General features: G+C 34.0%; 1 long non-coding RNA gene across 2 annotated transcripts in view; it reads left to right on the plus strand.

The window, feature by feature from the left end:
* LOC120421784 (uncharacterized) overlaps window positions 1-25,461 on the plus strand; it is a 156,910-nt gene that overhangs the window by 60,580 nt on the left and 70,869 nt on the right. For both annotated transcript variants that reach the window (XR_008211746.1, XR_008211745.1), the window contains exon 3: window positions 3,474-4,514. This is a non-coding gene — a long non-coding RNA (uncharacterized LOC120421784). The remainder of the gene's footprint in view (window positions 1-3,473; window positions 4,515-25,461) is intronic.

Below are 25,461 nucleotides of genomic sequence, written 5' to 3' on the forward strand. Positions count from 1 at the left end.
AAAAAAAAATGCAAAGGAATTTTCTGATCCGTTTGGTGTCTTCAGCAAAGTTGTCGTTTATGATTTAATTAAGAAAACAGAAAAAAAAAACAGATTATTTATCTATTTATTTTATTTGTAAGTTAAAAATTGAGAAAAGAGTTCACCTTTTTTTTGCAAATTGAAAATATTTTATTATGGAGGTGCAAAAAAACAAAGAAAATCAAGCCTGAAATTAAAAACTATCCAACATATGTTTTCTTTAAAAAATCCTTAGTTTAAAAACGGTGCTACATAAAAATGTGAGTAATATTCGTTTTCAAATTTTATTCTGCATTTAATAATAAATTTGGATGTTTTGCATTGCAAGATGTGCGAATTTTTTTGATTAAATCATAATTTTTACTGAACATTCCAAAAAAGGCTAAAAGTCTTTGACCAAGTTGTGTTTTTTAAATAAAAAGTGAATTAAAAAAATGACACCATTCTTTATTTCTAATCAAATAGAACTTTATGGATTAAATTCTCCGTTTGAAGTAACGTTCCAGCAAAAGTCACAGTTTTTAAATCTTTAAAAAAAAGTGTCCATGCCCAGCCCACTTTGTTGATACGGCCTTTTATAGGCCCGATTGAATGCTAAAAAAATATTTTAAAATTTTTAAAATATTTTATTTAAAAATGCAACAAAAAAAAGTTTAAGCCCTTCCAAAAAGTAACTGTTGATTGTAAACTTTATTAATAATTTTTATTGAAAAGAGCAGAGATTGAAAAGAGCAGAAAGTTTTTTAAAAGTATCATTTTTTAACATTGAAAATTTGATAAGTGAATGAATAAATGAATGAAAAATAAACTCAATAAATAAGCTAAAATGTTATCATAACCCTTGGAATTATACACCAATTTTTTTGTTATGATCTCAGTATTATGCAAAGTAAACAATAGTATAGATTTGTATGGTGTAATTTTGGAAAGTTGAATATTACCTCTTTTATGTTGTAATTTTACCTCAATTTAGACTGAAAAGTGGCATCACAACAGAAAAGTGGTGAAATTACTCATTTTCAGAGGTGAAATTTGACATTTTTTCTGACATAAAAGATTGACCCCATTTACTATGATTTTTTTACTGTGTGACGAGCTTCTCAAATTTAAATTATTTTCTGAAAAATTATCTTAAGGCTACGTTAAACGCTAAACTACAAAAAAAAAATGCATTATTTTTTGACGAGAACTTCAAATTTATTGCGATAACCTATGATTATTTTTGTTAGAAGAGTTGAAATAGGTAATAAACATATGACTTTAATACTTTCAATGTACCACTTTTTCTGCATAAAAATAACTTGTTCCAACAATATTTTTAAAATTTCGCTTTCAAAATACTACAAAACTACAAACTACTAATAACTACGAAATTTTAATCTTTCCTTCAGAACTTCATCTTTTTCATGTTAAAATCATTGATTTCTTTTATGAAAGTGTTTCAAATCACCCAAATTATAAGTTTCAAAAACATTGTGAGTGTGTTTTCTTTCTGAATACTACAAAATATTACCGAAACTACGTAAAATACAGAAAATTTCAGACATTCTTTTAGAACATCATCTGGTTCATAGTTTTTATGAAAATGTTTCTAATTATGAAAAAATATATTTCAAAACATGTTAAGATTGTTTCTTCCTCAATACAAATTATCAAAACTACGTAAAAAACGGAAAATCATACATTTTCCTTCAAAACTTCATCTGCTTCATAGTAAAATCATTGATTTATTTCATAAAAATGTTTCAAATTATCTAAATAATATGTTTCAACACATTTTGAGTGTGTTTTCTTCCAAAATATAAAAAAATATAAAAACTACGTAGAATATAGAAAAAATACACTTTCCTTTAAAACCTTATCTGCTTCCTGGTAAAATCATTGATTAATTATGTCAAAATGTTTCAAATAATCTCAATAATAAGTTTCAAAAACATTCTAAGTGTGTTTTCTTCCTTAATACTACGAAATTTTAGCAAAACTACGAAAAAAACAGAAAATTTAATACTTTAATAATGCTTAATAGTGAAATCGAAGCTTTTTTTACACAAAACAAAGTTTCAAATTATCTAAATAATAAGTTTAAATATCATGTTGGGTACGTTTTCTTCCTAAATAGTACACAATGTTACCAAAACTACGTAAACAAGCTACGGGATTTTCTACTAATTCGAAAATGTGGCTATACAGATTTTTTTATATTATTTACCCAAAAGTAACCTTAAAGTAATAATAAGAAAACAAACATGATCTTAATTATAATAACTATATTTTCTTAAGATTATTGCACATTTGACAATTTGAACCAAATTGGTTGTAGGTATAAACTGTATAATCAATTGTTAACTTTGTAGAATATTTTGTATAACATTAAGTTTTTATGTAAAAACTTATTACAAATTCTGAATTTTTGGAACACAGATTGGAAAAATAAACTTGGAAAAAAACGTTACTTAATCCACCTTTAGGTGGTTGGTGCCTTCCTCACATTTAGAGGTTAATGCTATCCAAAATAGACACAAAAGGGCGGATATTTCAGTGTTCTATCAATTTGACTCAAAGGAAAAAAAATAACATGGTGGGGTTTCTTACAAAAACCACCCTTTTTACAATCTTCCGGACTTTTGGTAAAATCGTTTTTTAGCATATTTTTTGAAGTACTTAACTAAACTTTATAATTTTCAAAAGCGACTTATGGGACCCCAAGACGGATCGAATGAGACCAAAACAGACAAAATCGTTTGAGCCAGTGCAATTTTTTTTAATCAGCATCCCAACACACACACATACATTTGCTCTGAATTCGATTCTGAGTCGATATGTACACGTGAAGGTGGGTCTAGGTGGTCAAATTGAGAATATATTTTTTCGAGTCATTTTAAAGCCTTTTCTCACTGAGTTGAGGAAGGCAAAAATGAAGCTCAACCGTTACAATGATTTAAGCGTCTTGTGTTACATTTGGTTGATTTAATTTGGAATATTTGGCTCGAAGTTTGAAACTTAACTTTTATTTTAATCTTTTAATATAACTTAACATGAATGCAAAATTATTTTTATCACATCGATTACTTGTTTTTTGTTTTTCTGTTTTTAGGCAAACTATCGTTAAACTTTTTTTATACTTTGATGAAATAAAAAACCACACAGTACTCTCAAAAAAATAATAATCATAACTAATCACACTAAATTATTGAAATGATTTGAAAGGGTGCGAACAAAGTCCCATTGATGATTTCAAAGCTCATGTTACAAACTTACCACCAAACGTTTATCGAAAAGAAAAACAAAACTTTCACAAATTTTCAACACCTCTTCCCATGTAAATTTTGACCCCGCCAGTCTGGCCCCCTTTGTCCCATTCCCTCCCCCTTTTAATACGATACCTCTCTGCAGCTCTCAACTTTTTTCTAACGTATTTTTTCTCCGCTCGCTCTGTGTTTATCAATTTACAGGTGTTACGTATTATGGAAAACTTTTCCGTTGCGAATCCAACGAGGCCAGCGGCAGACGTCGAGGGGCGGCTCTGGCGCCCTCGGATGCAAATGACTGCTCTGGCAACTTCGGCGGACCCTCCCGGGCGCGGCGACGGCGGCTCGTAATCGTCGACCAGCCATATTGTACGGATCGTCAGCTTTGGTAGATCCCTCAAAATAAAAAAAGGGAAGAAAAAAAAGCGAAAAAAAAGCGAACTTGAGACTTGAGCATAGCGTGAAATTGCAACTGATGGTATTGTCGGAATAATTTATAATAATATAATCCACTTCAACGGTAAAAGTTGCGGGAAGACCATGGTGGAACAGTTCTCAACAATGGAAAATAAAAAAGTTGCTCAAGCGGTGAAATAGACGCGAATACCTCCACCAAGTACAAGCTACTAAGAGAAGAAGAAGAAGAAAGAAGGTAGAAGTTTAATCACCTGTTGTAAAACAAAAAAGGAAGAAAAAGTTTGAAGAAAAGAAAGAAAGTATTAAAGGTAGACATTTTCCGGAGCCAAGCCAAGCGAAAAAAACGAGGTTCAAAAGTTTCGCAACAAAAGTAGCTTCGGAGGAGAACCGAAAGTGAGAGTGACGTTTGAGCTTTTCGGGGGAGAAGTTGTTCGGGGGAGGGGAGGAAATGTGTAAGCTTTTTTCGCTCCCTTTTGCTGCTGGTGGGTGGTGGGAGTGTGCGCAAGTGTTAAGGTTATGGTAATCCTCGTGAGCACAGCTCGAAAAGTTTGGAAAATTTTTGGGCCCCAAGTAAAGTGAAAAAGTAAGGGAGAGAGAGAGCAAAAAAAAGAAGCTTCCAGTTGACAAATGTAACATCTGCCATCGTGAGTTGTGGGGAAAAAAAGCAAGAAAAAAAAGAGTAAAGGAAAAAAAGAGTTAGTGTTTTGTGAAGGATCAGAGAGCTTCGGAGGATGGCGAACTTGATGATCCCGAGGATGACGGTGACGGTCCAGGTGGGCTGTCTGCTGATGGTGATGCTGGTTCAGCTGGCCACCGGAGTCAAAGATGGTAAGTGTTTGTTTTGGGAGTTTAGATAATAATGAAGCTAGTTGTTCTGATCTCATGAAAAGCTGCAAATATTGTTTAATTGTCAATTGTAACAAGTACAATAATTAATAATTCATGAATAGAAGAGACCTCTAACGGTCTCCCATCTATGAACTATTTCGATCAAGTCAAGTTTTTCATCGATAAATTCATCGTCGATAATAAAAGCGTCTAACGATAGCAATAATGGATATCGTTTTCGATAACGGAAGATAACTTATTATTAAAATCTTTCTAAAATTGACTTGTTTCAACTATAAAAAAATTTAAAAAAAAAATGACAAAATACCGTATATTTTGAAGATGCACAAAATTTCATAATTTGCAATAAGGCGAAGCGAAATTTTGAATGCTTTTTCACCTTTATTTTGTAAAATACTAAAATTTTTACTAATTACCGTATTTTTTCGAAAATACTCAAATCTTTACAATTTACGATATGGGAATCAGAAGACTCCAAAATTTGGTTGGCTTTTTTTTTTCATTAGAGTTTGTTTTTGTTTGTAAAAAACACAAATTTTCACAAAAGAGCTGCAATCTCCGAAAAAAAAAATGTTTTTTTTTTAATCAAACAAAGCGAAATTTTGTTTGCCTTTTTTTTCATGTTAATAATTAGCAATTTGGGTATCAAATGGAGCAACATTTTGTTTGCTTTTTCACTTTTATTAGAGTTGTTTTTGCAAAATACCTAAATTTAGAAAAAAAAATCGAAAATATTCAAATTTTAACAATTTACGATATGGGAATCAGAAGACTTTAAAATTGTGTTAGCTTTTTCTCTATTATCTTGATGTTATAGTTTATAGTTAAAAATCAAAAATTCTCAAAAAAGAATTGTAATTTTTTGAAAATACTTTTTTATAATTTGAAATTTTGTTAGCTTTTTCTTTTTGAATTCTTATAATCAGCAATATGGGTATCAAATGAAGGAAAAAAAGGAGAATGGGCAAATTTATATGGAAGCTGGACCATGGAACGATTCCGGGTATGATCCTTGGTCAAAACCAGTCAACATCATGCTTGTTACGGAGGTAGACCCACCGGTCTTAACTCCAAGGAGCTCTTGGATGACCCAGAAAATTTCAATTAGTTGGTATGTACTTCACCATCCCGGTACGAGAATCGAAGGGTTAATCTCAACCAATTTCGCTCAAAATTTGCATAGATGCTTAAATAACCCAACAAATTGTTTTCCGCTTGTGGAGCAGGGGGTCATTTTTTCTGGGCACCCTAATGAGGATCAATGAATCAATCAATGAATTGTAAAAAAATATGCAACTTTGAGAAATTATATATAAATTTTTTAATTTTTTATGCTGTCTTTCAAATCCTACCAAATCAAAAAAAAACATTATTAGAATATATTGTTGAGAAGTATTTTTTGTGATCAAAGTGTTTGGACAGTGAAAATATATGCGCCAAAACAATAAAATTGCTTTTAAATTTGTCTCAGTGACCATAAAGTGGAAATGGAAAAAAAATCATGCAAAAATAATGTTTGTCATGCCAAATAGCATATTCTAGAACAAGTATTTTCAACTTGTAAATAAATAGATAATCATTAAATCAACTCATAGTTTTAACATAATTGAAGCGAATTTTTGAAACATGGTTGCATTCTTTGGGTAAATTTCATATGATACGAAGTTGTTTTTTGATTATTTTTCATGGTTCCATTTATGATATGATTTCAGTTATGTGGTCCTCTTCATATACATAATTATTTGTTGCAATGTGATTCAATTTTTTAATCAAATTGAATCATGTTTCAATCAGACATTTCAGAACAGATAGTTTTTGCTGTCAAATAATGCCAATATGATCAAAATCCATAATAAAATATTGATTTTATGAATTATTTTAGAAAGTGCAAAAATACGATTTTTGGTACGATTTCACCCAAAGTGATCAAACTTCATAAGTCTGTAACTTTTGACCCCGGGGTTCAGAGAGCTGGTCCAGAAGACTTTCTTTCATGTCTCGGCGAGATCTTTCGAAAAATGGGTGTCGTTCGTGTACATACATGGTCCAAAACCGCTCATTATCCTTTTGTTTGCTTTTTCTCTTGTGTAAGAGTTTTTTGACAAATTAAATAAAAAGATTTTTTTTGAAAATGCCTAAATTCGTACTTCTTCGAAAAAAAACGGCATTTTTTTAATATTAGTTAAAAAATACAGAATATCGCGAACATTTTAGTTTTCGTTCCAAAAACTCTTAAACGCTTAAAAAAGGCAAACGAAATTTAAATCGTTTGACACTCTTGAAGCAAATTTCATAGTATTAGTTTGAGTATTAAAAAATGTTTTTTTTTTTAATTCAGGCAGTTGCAAATATTTTTTTAAGTTTATGTCACCCCCCCCCCCCCCCTTCAAAATTGATTCGAAAAATAAGGGGAAATTTTTTTTTTCAAAAAGCTTCAGGAAATAGAAGGCTAACCAACTGAAAATAATTAGAAATGCATTTTTCTGCGTTTACAATCGTATTGAGCATGTCTGGGATCGGTCAAAAATATTTTGAATTTTTGTGAGTTCCAATCTACAGCACCGCAAACAGTTATTTTTTCGCCGAAAAAAAATCTCTTCAATACTTGGATATTTTGAAAACTAATTTTTAAAAAACAACTGGGCAGGTGTAAAATGCACTTTAAAACACTTTTTTCGTTCAAATGTTGAGTTCTTTTTTTTTTTATTTTTTTGCCCCCTCCTCGACCCCGATCAGAGTCGAGGGCCATAAACTTCAAAAAATATTTGCAACGGTCTTAAGTATTTTACAAAAAAAACTTCATTAAAGTTAAATGCATTGAAAATTTCGTTTCGTTTGATACCCATATTGCGAATCTTGAAAATTTTAGTATTGTGTTATTTTTTTAGTATTTATACCGTCCTGACTCGATAATCCAAAAGCCTTGAAAAATTGAATCGAGATTTGTTTGTCTTATTTTTATTTGTCGAGCTTCAGTATTACTCCTAAGCTTCGCTAAACAGATTTAGAGCGATTTAAAAATTTTAAATCCAAGATGACGGCCAAAATGGCGGTGAAGAAATATAAAAAAATGCATTTTGTAATTTTATAGGCCATCGACCACTCCAATTTCACTAAAATGAGGTCAGAACTCAATTTTGATGGAGAAAGTTAAAAATACGAAAATAAATTATTTGTTCATGATTCGATTAACCGAAGTCCTTTAAAAACCTTCGAATAATCCTTCGAGGCATAAAAAAAATAAATAAAAATCAATGACAAACTTTGAAAATCTGTACAGAGCTCCAGAGTGTTAGAACTCCAACCTACACCCTGAATGCCAGCAAATAGACATTTTTGTTACTTTCTTTTAGACATATTTTGGTAAAATTCTTGTAAGTTAAAGTAAAAATTTGTTTTTAATATTAGGTTTTTTGAAAGAATCTTATCGCTATCATTTGAATTTGTTTTTTAGATTTCTATCGTTTTTGACTCTAATGAGGTTTCTCCAAGGGTTTCTCGCAAGTGTTAAAATATCCAACCAATGAGTCAAATTTCCGAGAAAATATACCCTCAAAACTTCTCGACAGTTAATTTCTGTTCAATTACGCATTCATTTCCGCCGCAATTTTCCAAACCGAAAAAAAAAAAGCTACAAACAGAGCACAAATTTAATCAGTAAATTCCCCCCAGAAACAACTTAAGCCCTCGCACTCGGCTCCTTTCTCCGTCCCAAGGTGACAATTATCACTAGATTTCCCCAGGTTCCCGAAAAAAGAGCAAAACTTGTACCCAGCCCCAAACGCCAAAGTACTACAAGTCAACCCAAACTATGGTGGCAAAAGTTGGTGCGCACTGCTAGTTTGTCTCGTCGAAAATAAACGAAAACATTCCCCCGTCAACTTTTGCCAAATAACAGTCGAACTGACATCTACCACCACCGCATTGACTCTCGGCAAGAGGAAGAAGTGACGGCAGAGAGCTTTTCACCAGCAAACTTGCACGCGCGCGCGCCCCAAACAGTTCAAAAGTTGTTCATTAAAAGAAGCTAATTGCAATTAAAATGGATGTTTAATAAACGAGCACCGAACTCGAATTTATTTTATTTACGCGAATTTACTCACGAAGAAGTTTGAGGAAGAATGAGGGGGGGGGGGAGGTTTCTCGAAAGCTCACCTTTGCTTGCTTGAAGTTGGGGGTGGAAAAAGGAAACCCCGGGAAGACGGACGAAAAAGGGAATAGTGTGCAGATGCCATCGTAGTTTGAATTATGCTCTACAACAGCAGTTCCTGCACATTGCATTGTGTCGAGCGAGAGACTGGTCTGAACTGGAGGAAATCGTTGCAACGCGTTGGCTGGCGGTGAAGATGTCTGAGATGTTTTGCTTTGAAAAATTGGAGTTGAGTTGAGTTGAGTTGAGTTGAGTTGAGTTGAGTTGAGTTGAGTTGAGTTGAGTTGAGTTGAGTTGAGTTGAGTTGAGTTGAGTTGAGTTGAGTTGAGTTGAGTTGAGTTGAGTTGAGTTGAGTTGAGTTGAGTTGAGTTGAGTTGAGTTGAGTTGAGTTGAGTTGAGTTGAGTTGAGTTGAGTTGAGTTGAGTTGAGTTGAGTTGAGTTGAGTTGAGTTGAGTTGAGTTGAGTTGAGTTGAGTTGAGTTGAGTTGAGTTGAGTTGAGTTGAGTTGAGTTGAGTTGAGTTGAGTTGAGTTGAGTTGAGTTGAGTTGAGTTGAGTTGAGTTGAGTTGAGTTGAGTTGAGTTGAGTTGAGTTGAGTTGAGTTGAGTTGAGTTGAGTTGAGTTGAGTTGAGTTGAGTTGAGTTGAGTTGAGTTGAGTTGAGTTGAGTTGAGTTGAGTTGAGTTGAGTTGAGTTGAGTTGAGTTGAGTTGAGTTGAGTTGAGTTGAGTTGATTTGAGTTGAGTTGAGTTGAGTTGAGTTGAGTTGAGTTGAGTTGAGTTGAGTTGAGTTGAGTTGAGTTGAGTTGAGTTGAGTTGAGTTGAGTTGAGTTGAGTTGAGTTGAGTTGAGTTGAGTTGAGTTGAGTTGAGTTGAGTTGAGTTGAGTTGAGTTGAGTTGAGTTGAGTTGAGTTGAGTTGAGTTGAGTTGAGTTGAGTTGTTGAGTTGAGTTGAGTTGAGTTGAGTTGAGTTGAGTTGAGTTGAGTTGAGTTGAGTTGAGTTGAGTTGAGTTGAGTTGAGTTGAGTTGAGTTGAGTTGAGTTGAGTTGAGTTGAGTTGAGTTGAGTTGAGTTGAGTTGAGTTGAGTTGAGTTGAGTTGAGTTGAGTTGAGTTGAGTTGAGTTGAGTTGAGTTGAGTTGAGTTGAGTTGAGTTGAGTTGAGTTGAGTTGAGTTGAGTTGAGTTGAGTTGAGTTGAGTTGAGTTGAGTTGAGTTGAGTTGAGTTGAGTTGAGTTGAGTTGAGTTGAGTTGAGTTGAGTTGAGTTGAGTTGAGTTGAGTTGAGTTGAGTTGAGTTGAGTTGAGTTGTTATAATTTAGTTGTTATTATTTTTAAAATAAGTTGTCAATTATTTTAAAGAAAAATCCCCTTTTTCTCAAACCGCCTCAGTTGAACTCATTTCCACCAGAAGTCCCGTCCCGAGGCCGCCGGCACAGAGAGTGCCACGCTGGAGAGCAAAAGTGTTGGAAAAGTGCCTTCCAACCCCTTCCCAAGTCTGCGCCCCACCGAGTGAAGTTGAAAATTATTCAGAAATTCCTGCAAGTCGCCGACGCAAGGAATGAAACTTTCCCGTTTCCTGTGCTTTTTCCCACCCCCTCAAACTCCCTCTTTTCTCATCGGTTTATGTAGGTGGTGAATGAAAAATGAGTTTCAATATAGTGTTTGCGCTGTGCCGTTGTGTGAATGAGTTATTTGGGAAATTTCAAGGTTTTTGAATGAGATTTTGTTACTTGAGATTTTTGAAACATCATTTTTTCAAACTAAAATTTACGACACTACATTGAAGTTTCAAATTGTAATTTTCAACTAAGCATTGAAGATTCAAAGTCCCCTTTTCCAACGGTTTCCTTTGCATAAACTAGGTCTCCACGAGTAACCAGCTGTCCTTTGAGGAATCCAATACCAGTCCCAACCAAGAGTCCTTTAATCCTAGTAAAGTGCAAATCGCACTCCTTCTAGAGTGAGGACAGAAAAAAAAGTAGTGTAGGATAAATGCCCCCGACAAAGGGTCTCGACAGTGGAGTACCGGATGAATTGTGTGTGCCACGTAGAAGTGGTCTGCTGCCACGTGCACAACCCAACACCATCAGCGGAGAGGTGACTGACCACCGCACGTAGACACTAAATAAGCGGAAAAGAAATTAGTGCCAGTTCGGACTGTGAGGGGGGCCAGCAGTACTTGACGCTGAATAAATTTGCGTTTTCATGAGGAGCACGTGAGTTGGAAGTATTGTTCTTGCGATGCGGCAGTTTTTTTTTTTTGCGAAATCTTGACAGAAATCGAAAAAACTCTACATCCAATTATTCATGTATTATTTCCAATCTGAACTATGTTGACCCTCCACATAAACAACACCATTCAACGTCTCATTTCCTCAGCTAAACCCTACGTATCGCCCTCCCCCTCCTCTTCATTCCATTCCGGATGTACTCAACCGCCCACAATATCCTGCCCCATGGTCCGATTCCATCCATCATCGGATTATGCGATTAAAAGTTTCCATACAAATTGATTTATGACGAAATTTATTTGTACCGACATCATCGTCGTTGTCGTCGTCGACGTTGTTGTCCTTCTGGGAAGACAGGCGAAAACCCCATTTCCGGACAACGTCCGGAAGGAAGGTCAACCTGGCAAGACATTGAACATCGTTGTTGTCGTTGCCGGTCTGCTGGGTTCGGTTGACCGTGGCCAGGACAAGACAAGACAGATGCGTCGGTAATCTAGATAAATAAAGAAAGGCTCCTCTGTATCTGGGACTGTCAGTGCTTGGACACCGGACTGTCGTTCAATTGAGCTCGTGTGTGCCCTCAATTGGGCGATTGGTGGTGTAGAAACGTCTCTTCTCTTACTGTTTGGGATGGTCAATTACATCGTTGAGGGCAGGGTTGAACACTGTTTGCTGAAATCCTATGGAGAAGTCATTCCAAGAGTAATAGTCAAAGTGATTGAAAATGTCGACCCTTCAGCATCCAAGCTGTGGAGGCACGACGACGGTTGGAAAGCCCAACATCAACAGCAATCGACATCGCAAGAATGCACTCCTTTCCATATATTGAGCAAGTCATGCTAGGGGGTCAAGTGCACATATCCGACAACATCACCGTAATACCCCGACATTCCCATATAGTGCGTCCATCCCGGGAATTCCCGGGACAAAAATCCCGGGATTTTTCCAAAACCGGGAATTCCCGTATCCCGGGATTTTTTTATATTTTATCCCGGGAATTCCCGAAATTGAAAAAAAAACCATTTTTGGTCTAGAAATTCAGATTTGGTTGTGGAAATAGATGAACAGTTGGATACTTAGCAATCGATAAACATTTTAAAGCATTAAAATTTGTATAAGACATATATCAGCATTAATTTGGCTTATTAAGGAAAATTATTTAAATTTTAGTTTACAGATCCGCAAAATGCTTTGCGCCTAAAATATTTTTTAATAAATTTCACTTATTTAAAAAAAAGACTTAGTATCTTGTTCACTTTTATTTATGACTTTAAACATGAAAAAATATTATATTTAGAAAATAATTTAATTTTTTATCAAAAACCGGCATCTGGAACAAATCAGGACAAAACTAACAGCTGTTTAAGCATTTTTTTGCATAATTTTCTGATTGTTTTGATTGATTTCGGTTACAACAAAAACAGAGCAATACAATTAGTACACCGATTTCCAAATTTATTGCTCTTAAATCTCCTATACCTATTCAGACTGCAGTCCCAATTATTGTCTAGTATAATTTTATTTGTTTTCGTTTCTTGTTTTTTAGACAGTTTCAATGAAATTGTTCAAGCTTTTTGTAGTCATGTTATATAAATAAATAAATAATAGAAATATATTAAAAATGTGGTTTATTAAAATTCCAAATCCCATCAAAGAACACAATTTTTGTTAATGTGTTTTTAACTATCTAAAGACTGCTGTCCTTGTTCAGATTGAAGTGTAGCTTATCACCAATTAATAGTATTGAGCTAATTCTATGATTTAAGCTTGAAAAACATAACAAGTATAATGATTATATAGATTTTATGACTGCTTAAAAAATTTCCCGGGATCCCGGGAATTCCCGGGATTCAAAAAATATTTTTCCCGTTTCCCGGGAAATTCAAAACCCGGGAAAATTGGACGCCCTATTCCCATATCTGCACTACACTGTAATGAAGATGATTACCGGTACGGCAAGATATCGCCAGGATTAGTCCCCTGAATTTGTGCCCCTCATTCGCTCCACCCCCTAGTCCAACGCAAACGATGCCGATCAGATCCAGACGACGATGATGGTGCAGTTCGGGGTTTATCTTTCCAATATTTATTTGCGAAGAGAATGAGGCCCCTTTAAGTAATACCGGATAGATCCATCTTCCGGATGTTTCCGAGAGCATTCTGAGTCTGAGTCTGACATCATCGTTATCGACGTCATCTGCAAGCACCAGGTCCGGTTAGGGGAGAGCGATTAGGAGGATCAGAGATTACTTCTGGAAGCTGCAGCTGCAGTGCATCTAGAAGGAGATTTATGTCGAACAGCACTGGCTGGCCAGAGATTCAATAATTAATTAAATGATAAACGACAAGTCAGGTTGATGCCCAGGACTAGGACTTGGACATTGCAAATAGTGATGCCTTGCTGATGGGGAATGACTACCGGGGACAGATAGTGCCCCATGAAGGTAATTAATCACACTTCAATTAGGCTCGATATGGACGGGCCGATATCGGGATTGACAATTTTTCAAAGTGATAGATGGATTCAAAACGAGGAAATGTGTTTTGCCACAGGGATGACATGACGTTTTGTGGATTATGTGAAATTTGTCTACTTTACAAAGAAGGTTCTATCTCGTTCTCCAAGATTCCATTCCCAAGAATACCATTTCCCAGACTAGACCATTCCAAATCTTCAAATCTTCAAATCTTCAAATCTTCAAATCTTCAAATCCTCAAATCTTCAAATCTTCAAATCTTCAAATTTTCAAATCTTCATGTCTTCAAATCTTCAAATCTTCAAATCTTCAAATCTTCAAATCTTCAAATTTTCAAATCTTCATGTCTTCAAATCTTCAAATCTTCAAATCTTCAAATCTTCATGTCTTCAAATCTTCAAATCTTCAAATCTTCAAATCTTCAAATCTTCTAATCTTTAAAGCTTTAAATCATTAAATCTTTAAATCTTTATATCTTCAAATCTTCAAATCTTCAGATCTTTTTGAAAACAATATTTTGAGTTTTTTTGAAGTTTTTTTAAAAGGGTCAAAAATTCAATAGACTAAGAAAACTTAAATTTTCTTTTTTCTTTTTCTTTAAATCGCTGTTTTTCAGCAACCAGAAGTTTAATCTTCAATGTCTCTTAGACAATCTTATAGCAAATTTTCTGAACATTTCAGATTTTTTTTTTTTAGAAATGATTACTCACAGTCACCATTTTTAATAATCTAAAAATTGCAAATATTTTGCTAAAATCATACTTCCGGTGGCTATTTCTTGCAAACGGGGCCCTTTATCAAAAAATCGGTAAAGTTCTTTTCGATTTCAAATCAAATTTTACATAAAAAAAATTTGGTCAATTTTTTTTGTATGAAATTTAGACTTTTTCTAAAAAATAATATTTTTTTCAAACATGAGTAACTCAGCGGCAGATTTTTGAACATACTTCTCAATGGCTCAAAAGTTGAGTTGTTTTGAAAAAATGGTAGTAAAAAAACGGCTGTTTTTTCCGTGTACCTTTTTTTTCTCAATAGTCCTCAACAATACCTACAACTTTGCCGAAGACACCAAATTGATCAAAAAATTCACTCAAAAGTTACAAATGTTTGAATATTTACGTACCATTTTTGTATGAACAGCTGGAAGGATTGTATGGGTGAACCAATGACACAAAATGGATTTTTTGGTCATAAGGAAGGTCTTCACAAAGTTTGAGCCATATAAAAAAATACAAATAAAATCCATTTCCGGTTTTAGTAGAGAATTGTTCTAGTAAATAATATTGATCGAATTTTTAAAGCCTTGATAAAAAAAATCCATACTAATCAGAGTGTCTAAGTTTTAATGTAATTTTGCCTTGTTTTGGCGTGTGGTAAAAGCTCAATTACACTTTAAATATGTAAATTTACATATTTTTTTTAGTTACAGAATCAGTCCACAGGCTCCGATGTCATATAATAATGATTTTTTATTTGTGGAAACAAGCTCAATTTTTAATTATTTAATGTATTCACAAGAAAAATTCTTGCAGTATGGAAATTTCTAAATTTTAATACGTGAATTTACCCCTCGTTGATTTTCAAAATAAAATAAGAACGCTTAAGAAATTTTATTCTGTTTCTGAATAAAATAGCATTTATCTGTTACGGAAAATGTGTCAAAAAGATTTTTATTTAAATAAGGTGAAATTTTACTTCAAGGAATAAGGTATAATTTTACCTCAGAAACCAAAAAATATATTTAAAAATTAAAATTTTAATAATATATTTTTTCATTTGTCAATATAAGCCACTCAATGGGATAAACTGTTTCAATGAACAAATGAACACAATTTCGTGGTGGTTCAACCGCGAGAGGTTTATTCTTCCATTTTATTTTGGTAGAGCTCTTCTCTCGGATTTCTACTGTGGGTGTACATTAGGGTGCCCAGAATATGAGACTTTTTCTCAAAACCTTGCTCCACAAGCTGATTGTTGTTCCTTGAGCTATTTTAGGACTCTGGACCAAATATGAGCAAAATTGGTCAACATTTACCCATTGATACTCGAGGGTGAAGTTTGTATGGGAAAAATCTAAAAAATGTATGAAGCCCTAATTTTCTTACGGGTTTGTCTTCAGGGCGCACTACTTCCATCAAAACATTCTCAAAGTGAGATTCTTATTGAAAATTTAATGTTCTACAACTTTGTAGAACGTACCAAAGCTGTAAAACTCAATCCTGGAAAGTTATTAGCGATTTAAAAGTTTCATTTTTGCATGTAAAACTTTTTTTTCACCAACTTTAGGCTCGAGTATCATTAGGTTAATCTCAACCAATTTCGCCAAAAATTTACACAGATGCTTAAAATAACCCAAAAAACTGTTTTCCACTTGTGGAGCAGGGGGTCATTTTTTCTGGGCGCCCTAGTGTACATAGTTGTCTTAAATTGCGTCTTTAGAAAGACTTCTTCTCAAATTTTTGAAGTCGCTGAAACCACCATCCATTTAAAATGTAGTGTTGTTATTTTTTGTGTTCATAAAACAATAATTTTCAAATTGAAATTTTTTAAAGTTTCTAACTCATTTTTATACAACAACATTTAACATCCTACTGAGTGCATGTAAATTTTTTAAGAGCTAATTTGAATTAGTTTCCTTTAGATTATCACATAGTATTGAAAGAAATCAAGTTATCAAAAATAAAAATCAAAAAGCGCTCGGAACAATTATTCCTTCCTACGGATTTGGGGTCCTTTTAAGCATTTTTGAAAACTAAATTCGCCATAGGTTTTGCTAAATTAGGGCTATAGCCTTAAAATTTTCTGGCATTACATTTACAGTATAACTTCATATTTTTCATAACAAATGAATCATGTACGACCCCTCGAGGAACGTCTATAAGAAGTAACTTTAGTGAGATTGGGGCCCATTACGACTCTAAAATTTAAAAAATCGCTGAAAACCGACCAGAATTTCCGGCAAATTACAATCAAACATGTCAATCCGCTCTGTTGCCGTCAACGCACAGAAGTCCATCTTTCTAGAAGACAAAAAATGTCCCAAAAATATTCCTGAAAAGTAAGATTTTTAAAATCACCCTAATCGTGAACCACCCTAATTTTCAACCAAATCAAAAGTTGCCTCTTCTCATTTGCAACAACTCTTCTGAAGACAATAAAGCTTCAAAACTTCAACATTTTTCGGAAAATCAATTTTCCACTAAATTTTGCGATCTGAACTACTGCGGATTTGTTTTTGAAAAATATGCAAAAAAGTAAAAAGCACATTTCGTGTAGGCAGACAATTACAAAAATGGTGGTTTCATTGAACGCAAAACTGGAAAACTGAGTACACTGCAATATTATATCGGTATATTTCCAAATGTACAGCAAAAAAAATCATGATAATATTAAATCGGGGAATGCTGACAGAATTTGTCTCAGCAAAATGAATAATGTTAACGGTGCACATCAACCAGAGCATTTGCACCAAGATTTTTGGTACTGGTATGTTAGTATTTTCAAAACTACGGAGACTATCTTTAGATTAATTTATTCATACCCTAAAGAACTGTCTACTAAGCGATTTACAACAAAATTTGTACATTTTTACAATCAGATTGATGCAGAATTGGGTCCGTAAGTTTTTCAATTTCAGAATAAGAAGACAGAAAACTTCCTTGGTTGCTCTGCACCCTTAAACCTCCAAAATATGCAAGTTTTTATCTTTTCTGTGTAATTTTGTTATTTCCTTATAAATTTAGGTAAAATTTCAACATAATTTTTTTTACTGCTTAAACTATTATTTATAAATACAAAGCAAGATCCAGAAGTCACCATCTTCAAATTTACCTTTATACTGTGGGTAAATGCGTATACATGGAAGCAAGGCAAACGTTACTTCAACACCACATCTTCCAGTTATTACTAAAACATCATTTCCAATAAAATCAGCCTGAAAGCATCTCCGTAACACAATTTTGCCATTTTCCCAAACCAACCACGCTCAACCTTTTCCCAATAAGTAACAACGGCAGGAAAAACTCCTCCAGCAAGCCCTCGTCTAGGGGTCAAACAATGCAATTTGCCTCTGGAGTTGAGTTGGCTCTGCGACATCCAGAGGAGAGACGCTGTTGTCGACAAGTGCATTCTACTACTCTACTGTGCGGGTTGTGTACGGTGAGGTGGGGGAGGCATTTCCCTTTGTCGTGTGCTTTGTAAGTGCATTATTATGTAACTTTGACAGCAAACGTTGCACTCCAGTCACTCAACCAGGACAGAAGGGCCCTTGCAGGGTAAGTGTTTGCACCGCAAAGTTGCCATCAACCTCTTGGGGAGAAAAAAGTCGTAGTTTCGTAAGTTTTTTTTTACAAAATATCAAAATATATATTTTTTTTACAAAATACAAATTTTTAAGATTTTGTTTAAATTTCACAATTTAGAAATTTCCGTGCAGATGCAATCACACAGTGTAATTTGATGATGTGATAGGACCTGAGTGAAAGATCAAGTTCATGTAGGTTTGCAGGATATCCGGAGCATTGACAGTGAGCTTTGCCCCCATTGAAATGGAGGCACAATTGTTCAGGAAATATGTGGATCATTTTTGCATTGATGACATTATTACTAAGGGAATTCTATTTCACTGACGAGAAAATTGAATTGAATTGAAATCAATTCCCAAGAACTGTTTGTTGTTTGTCGAACCTTTTGAACCGTGCCAGCTATTCAAAGCAACGTTTGAACAAAAGTCACAACCCGATCAAACACGAACCCTTTGGCCGCCCTCTAGTTACATCGAAAGACATCCAGTTAGCTCTGTTCCTGTATTCCAGAAATTCCAATTGTCAAAGCCGGACATGGATGCAGCTTCAACTGGGGCAGACATCAAGATTGACTTTTTTCTACTTTTGTTGCAGTTCAGTGTTGCCAAAATCACTGTTTTTAAATCAACTTGCTTCTTTAAGCTTAGGTGAGATAATGGAAAAAAACAAATTTCAGGAAAACTAATTTTACACACAGAAAAAAAATGATGGTGATTATTCATTCATAATTCATCAGGAAATGATGACAGATTTTGTGTAATTTTTTTTAACTAATTTTACCTCTGAAAATTATGAATTTTCATCAGTTTTCGATGAATATTCATCAGGTTTCACATTTTTACACATTTTAAAGTAATATTACACAAAAAAGAAGTAATATTCAAACAACCAAATTTTCAACCTTCCAAAAAAATTTTTTTCTTTGCATGAAAGTTATAAAAAAACTCCGTTGCGGTCAACGAGGAGCTCTTTTGGCACCTCTGGTAGACCAAAGTAACCAATCGTGAGCCTTTTCCAAGAATTCAGAAACGAATCAGCAATCATGACTTGCGGTTCCCGAACGCATCCGCTCACCCTTCAAACAGGAAGAATTTCCACCAAAGTTGTCTTTCCGGGGAAATTTTTTGACTCTAGGGTTGCGAAATGATTTTGGTCATTAATGTTGCCATGGTGAAGAGAATTCTCTGGAGTGACATGGAATCCAATAAATTTCGCGAGCACGAGCATTGAGAGAGTGCTCTTTTGAATTATTTTCAATCGAAAAACAATTCTTTGAAAATGAAACCTAAATGGTCATGAAACTTCTTCTAAACTCAACACTTCTACACAAAAGAACATAAAGATTGATTTTTGATTGCTTTTTCGTCTCAGATTCGTTAGTAATCATGAATTACTTGGATTTCAAGCAAGTAATTTAGTAATTTTGGATTACTTGATGATATGTTATTTCAAATAATTCCGATAAATTTCAGGAGATTTGAGTTATTGTTGGTAATTGACGGAAATTTTTAATTTTAACATTGAAAAAGCATATTTTTTGTTCTTAATGAACTTTTTTTTAAAGATTTTTAAACCTTGTAGGGAAGTTTGGGGTATTATGGACAGTGGGGGTAATTTGGACCACCCTTTAAAAATCTTCTGTTCTTTGGATATAAAGTGAAAATGGCATTTTAAGTGATAAGGTTAGCACTAGTAATGGCCTAGGAGTATGGAAAAACCAAAATAGTTGGAATAGGTTAAGTAGTTTTGGAAAAATATGTAAAAGTTTTCAAAGGCCGGTTGGCACTGCCTTCAGTTTTAATATTTGAGGGTTGAGAAATAAGGCTTTGCAGCGATTCTATGGCCTGAGATATGTACGTATAAAAATTGTGCATTTTATAAATTTTTATCATAAAAAATTGCAAATTTTGATAGAACATGCTATGGGGGTAATTTGGACATACCTTAAAGTCTACCTGTCAGGCAGAAAAAAAGTAACTTTCATGGTCGGTTGAGTTTTTAAAGGGATATAGATAAATTTATAGGGATTTAAAATGTCAAAACCTCTATAAAAAAGCTTGGGAGCAATGAGAACAGCAATTCCCCACGAAAAAAGCATGATTCGAAAAAAAAGTTTTTTTTATTTGGTCATTAGGGTGACCAACGCCGTGTTAGGGTGGTCCGAAAAATGGCAATTTTCGTCATTTTTCGCAAAAACCACTTTTTTCAAAAAATCATATCTCCGCGCCATTTCATCCGATTTTAGCTGTCTTAGACGCAAAAGAAAGGTGATTAGTTTGGCTATTTAGGAAAAATAGTAAGAAGTTTCAAAAATCTAGCTTAACATTTGAAAAGGTCGTATGAAAACTTAAAATGCTGTTTTGAAGGTCTCGGGACCAAAGAGCCTATGTCTGAAAATATTTTTATCGGATTCCTCGGAAAATTTCACATAACAATAAAAAAAATGGTGAAGTTATGTTGTCGATACTCTGAGATACGATTTTTTGAAAATAAAAACTGGGTTTTTCGACGCGCCACGCGCAAAAATGGAAAAATGACGAAAACGGAAAAAAGTTGCGTATTTCAATTAAGAAAATTTTGGTACCCTAACATGTATAGGTCATCGCTGAAATGTTCAAGTCATCGCAGTTTTAGTGAAAAAAGTCGATTTTTTCCCATTTTTGCAAGTGGCGCGTCGAAAAACCCAGTTTTTATTTTCAAAAAATCGTATCTCAGAGTATCGATAACATAACTTCACCATTTTCTGATATGTTATGAGAAATTTTCCGAGGAATCCGATAAAAAATATTTTCAGACATAGGCTCTTTGGTCCCGAGACCTTCAAAACAGCATTTTAAGTTTTCATACGACCTTTTCAAATGTTAAGCAAGATTTTTGAAACTTCTTACTATTTTTTCCAAATAGCCAAACTAATCACCTTTCTTTTGCGTCTAGGACAGCTAAAATCGGATGAAATGGCGCGGAGATATGATTTTTTGAAAAAAGTGGTTTTTGCGAAAAATGACGAAAATTGCCATTTTTTGGACTACCCTAACACGGCGTAGGTCACCCTAATGGCCAAACAAAAAAATACGGGTCGAATTATTTCGGCCAAGGAACCCCCAGAAAAATTTTGAGCCCGATCGGAGAACTTTTTTTTCGAATCATGCTGTTTTCGTGGGGAATTGCTGTATATCGAATCATGCTGTTTTCGTGGGGAATTGCTATATATATATATATATATATATATATATATATATATATATATATATATATATATATATATATATATATATATATATATATATATATATATATATATATATCTATATATATAAAAAATTTCGACGGTTTTGTTCGAACGCGAATCAGTTCAATACAGGGCGTCGGATCGAGGTGCTTTTTGTTGCGTTGGGTTCGTAAAAGTCCAAGGAAGGTTCTTACGCCAAAAAGTGACAACTTTGGCCACTCTGAAACAGATTCCGGAAAATATGCAGATTGTATGGGAAAAGCTGCGTAAAAACAAATTTTGATCACAGGAGGCTGAATTAGCAAACAAGCAAGAAACGTCAGGAAACCAAACAAGGGCAGGACGAAGTTTGCCGGGAAGAGCTTGTATATATATATATATATATATATATATATATATATATATATATATATATATATATATATATATATATATATATATATATATATATATATATATACAGCAATTCCCCACGAAAACAGCATGGAAAAAAACAAAAGTCCTCGGATCGGGCTCAAAATTTTTGTGGGAGTTCCCTGGCCGAAATAATTAGACCCGTATTTTTTTGTTTGGCCATTAGGGTGACCTACGCCGTGTTAGGGTGGTCTGAAAAATTGCCATTTTCGTCGATTTTCGCAAAAACCACTTTTTTCGAAAAATCATAACTCCTCGCCATTTCAACCGATTTCAATTGTCTTATACGCAAATGAAAGGTGATAAGTTGGCCTTTCAAAGAAAAATAGTAAGAAGTTTCAAAAATCTAGCCTAACATATGAAAAGGGCGCATGCAACTTTAAAATGCCATTTTGACGGTGTCTGGACCAAAGAGCCTATGTCTGAAAATAATTTTATCGGATTCCCCGGACATTTTTACATAACATACTAAAAAATGGGAGGAGTTCATTAACAGGATTCCGAGATATGAGTTTTTGAAAATAAAATCCGTGTTTTCTGACGCGCCGCGCGCAAAAACCGGAGAATGACGAAATTGGCAAAAAATCAACTTTTTTCACAAAAACTGCGATAACTTCAAAATTCAAGGTCATCGCTGAAATTTAAAACTTTAATTTGAATCACATTGGAATTAAAAAAATGGAAATCCAAAGCACGACGAAGAACAAAAAAATGTTTTTTAAGCTATTTAAAAACTGTTGTCCTTGTTAAGATTGAAGTGTAGATTATCACCAATTAGTATTATCAAGCCAATTCTATGATTTTAAGCTTTAAAAACATAACAAATATTATGAAAACATAGATTTTGTGACTGTTTCAAAAAATTCCCGGGATCCCGGGAATTCCCGGGATTTCAAAAATATTTTTCCCGTTTCCCGGGAAATTTAAAACCCGGGAAAATTGGACGCCCTAGACAAAAGTCTTTTTTTCCCATTTTTGCAATTATCTTAATCACTAAAACTTTACTTGTGCCTAATCCAGAATCAATGTTAAAATCAATGTTTCAGAATGAATGATTAAAATTTATACTAAACTGATCTATTTGTTAACTTCCTGAGGAATTATAATTCTATCACAAAATCATTGTTTATTGATGAATTATTGTGAGCAAAATAAAACACCTTCAAAACATAAAACAATTACAAAACCAGGTTGAAGGATAAAAAAATGCTCAATAAATCGAAAATTAAAGTTATTCTTCATCATGTGAACAAATTACCCCACAAAAGGTGTTCAAATTGCCCCACAAAAGGTATCCATATTACCCCACCAGGTATGCCCATATTACCCCATGAGGCATGTCCAAATTACCCATATTACCCCCACCAAAAAATGAGGGGGTAATTTGAACACCTTTTAATTTTTGTGATAAAAATGGGTTGTTTATCAACACTTATCGAAATTAATGACATTTTTCCATCCAATATGATCTCTAATATTCTCTGGTGTCATTCACATTCGTTTAAAATATCTATACAGCCCGTGGCAGAGCAATTTCCTAAGGGTGTCCAAATTTCCCCACACTCCCCCATTGTATAAAAAAACTCTTGATTCTTTTTTTACGCTCAACAGAGCATAAAATGAGGTTGTCTCACAGAAAAGTTCCATCCAATATTTGTTTTTGGGATTTGCAAATAAAAAGTTTAATGAAACTCGTTGTAAAACTCATTTTTTACAGAACTCGTAATAATCATTCAAATCGGCAGAGCCTTGTTACGAAAGGCTACAACCATGAGCAACTCTGTCAAAAACTGCTGACCTATTGCTTGTTACAGAGGTCGACATGCGGAACCTTTAATCAAGGGAGTCCTTGGATGATCTAAATTCTAGAACATCTCAAGACGTTGTTGCAATCACGCAACTCAATCAACCTTCTTTTCAACAGAGCTGCCTTCCAGCTTCATCTCTGTCACATATTTTTGAATTTCAAAGAAGTCACTATAGCATATTAACCTCATTCTCTAATCCGAAAAGCAGTTGACAAAATATTCATGCTTAAAATTTACGTAATTTTCCAGCCAAAAACACACACACACATGCAAAGACCATCTCCGTACGTCTTGTAGTGTGACACACAATTTTTCCCAGAAAAAAAAGTCCAATTTTCCCCCGCGCTGGTTATCATACCCCCCCAACTCCTGGTTCTACCAACTGTCCAACTTGGTGTGAAATTTTGGAGGACACACGACAGCAGCCCATCCGCCCCGGGACGACGACGACGACGATGATGGTAGCACAATTCGTCCTGGTTTTTGGTACCCACCCTAGTAGTAAGGGTGGTATCTTCCCAAAGGGGGGGTCGCTGGAGGGTAGTTTGGTAGGAAGTGAAGTATTTTCCGCTCTGAATCCGAATACATTATTTTCGGATGCTGGCCGCCCTGACTGGGAATGGCCACTTTTTGGAACTTGGGTGGGGTGGACTTGAGGGGGGAGGGGCAACCTGCTGTCAGATAGTCATGTACAGTACAGCTGTCCGGGGCGGTCGGGTATTAGTGTGTGGGCAAGCCTGAGTTGGATGAACTATCGAAGTTGAGTGTGAAAAACATCATAAAAAATCAAGAAACAAGAAACAAGAAACAAGAAACAAGAAACAAGAAACAAGAAACAAGAAACAAGAAACAAGAAACAAGAAACAAGAAACAAGAAACAAGAAACAAGAAACAAGAAACAAGAAACAAGAAACAAGAAACAAGAAACAAGAAACAAGAAACAAGAAACAAGAAACAAGAAACAAGAAACAAGAAACAAGAAACAAGAAACAAGAAACAAGAAACAAGAAACAAGAAACAAGAAACAAGAAACAAGAAACAAGAAACAAGAAACAAGAAACAAGAAACAAGAAACAAGAAACAAGAAACAAGAAACAAGAAACAAGAAACAAGAAACAAGAAACAAGAAACAAGAAACAAGAAACAAGAAACAAGAAACAAGAAACAAGAAACAAGAAACAAGAAACAAGAAACAAGAAACAAGAAACAAGAAACAAGAAACAAGAAACAAGAAACAAGAAACAAGAAACAAGAAACAAGAAACAAGAAACAAGAAACAAGAAACAAGAAACAAGAAACAAGAAACAAGAAACAAGAAACAAGAAACAAGAAACAAGAAACAAGAAACAAGAAACAAGAAACAAGAAACAAGAAACAAGAAACAAGAAACAAGAAACAAGAAACAAGAAACAAGAAACAAGAAACAAGAAACAAGAAACAAGAAACAAGAAACAAGAAACAAGAAACAAGAAACAAGAAACAAGAAACAAGAAACAAGAAACAAGAAACAAGAAACAAGAAACAAGAAACAAGAAACAAGAAACAAGAAACAAGAAACAAGAAACAAGAAACAAGAAACAAGAAACAAGAAACAAGAAACAAGAAACAAGAAACAAGAAACAAGAAACAAGAAACAAGAAACAAGAAACAAGAAACAAGAAACAAGAAACAAGAAACAAGAAACAAGAAACAAGAAACAAGAAACAAGAAACAAGAAACAAGAAACAAGAAACAAGAAACAAGAAACAAGAAACAAGAAACAAGAAACAAGAAACAAGAAACAAGAAACAAGAAACAAGAAACAAGAAACAAGAAACAAGAAACAAGAAACAAGAAACAAGAAACAAGAAACAAGAAACAAGAAACAAGAAACAAGAAACAAGAAACAAGAAACAAGAAACAAGAAACAAGAAACAAGAAACAAGAAACAAGAAACAAGAAACAAGAAACAAGAAACAAGAAACAAGAAACAAGAAACAAGAAACAAGAAACAAGAAACAAGAAACAAGAAACAAGAAACAAGAAACAAGAAACAAGAAACAAGAAACAAGAAACAAGAAACAAGAAACAAGAAACAAGAAACAAGAAACAAGAAACAAGAAACAAGAAACAAGAAACAAGAAACAAGAAACAAGAAACAAGAAACAAGAAACAAGAAACAAGAAACAATAAACAAACAAAGAATTTGATGAAAAAAAACGAACTTTTTTTTTTGCTAAATGTTAAATGTTAAATGTTAAATATTATATTAATTTATGAAACATATATACTCTACCATATTTCTCACAATTCGGGCCAACCAGAGTCCGTACGTGTGTATATGTGT

This window comes from Culex pipiens, chromosome 1 (genome assembly GCF_016801865.2).
Source record: "Culex pipiens pallens isolate TS chromosome 1, TS_CPP_V2, whole genome shotgun sequence".
NCBI lineage: Eukaryota > Metazoa > Arthropoda > Insecta > Diptera > Culicidae > Culex > Culex pipiens.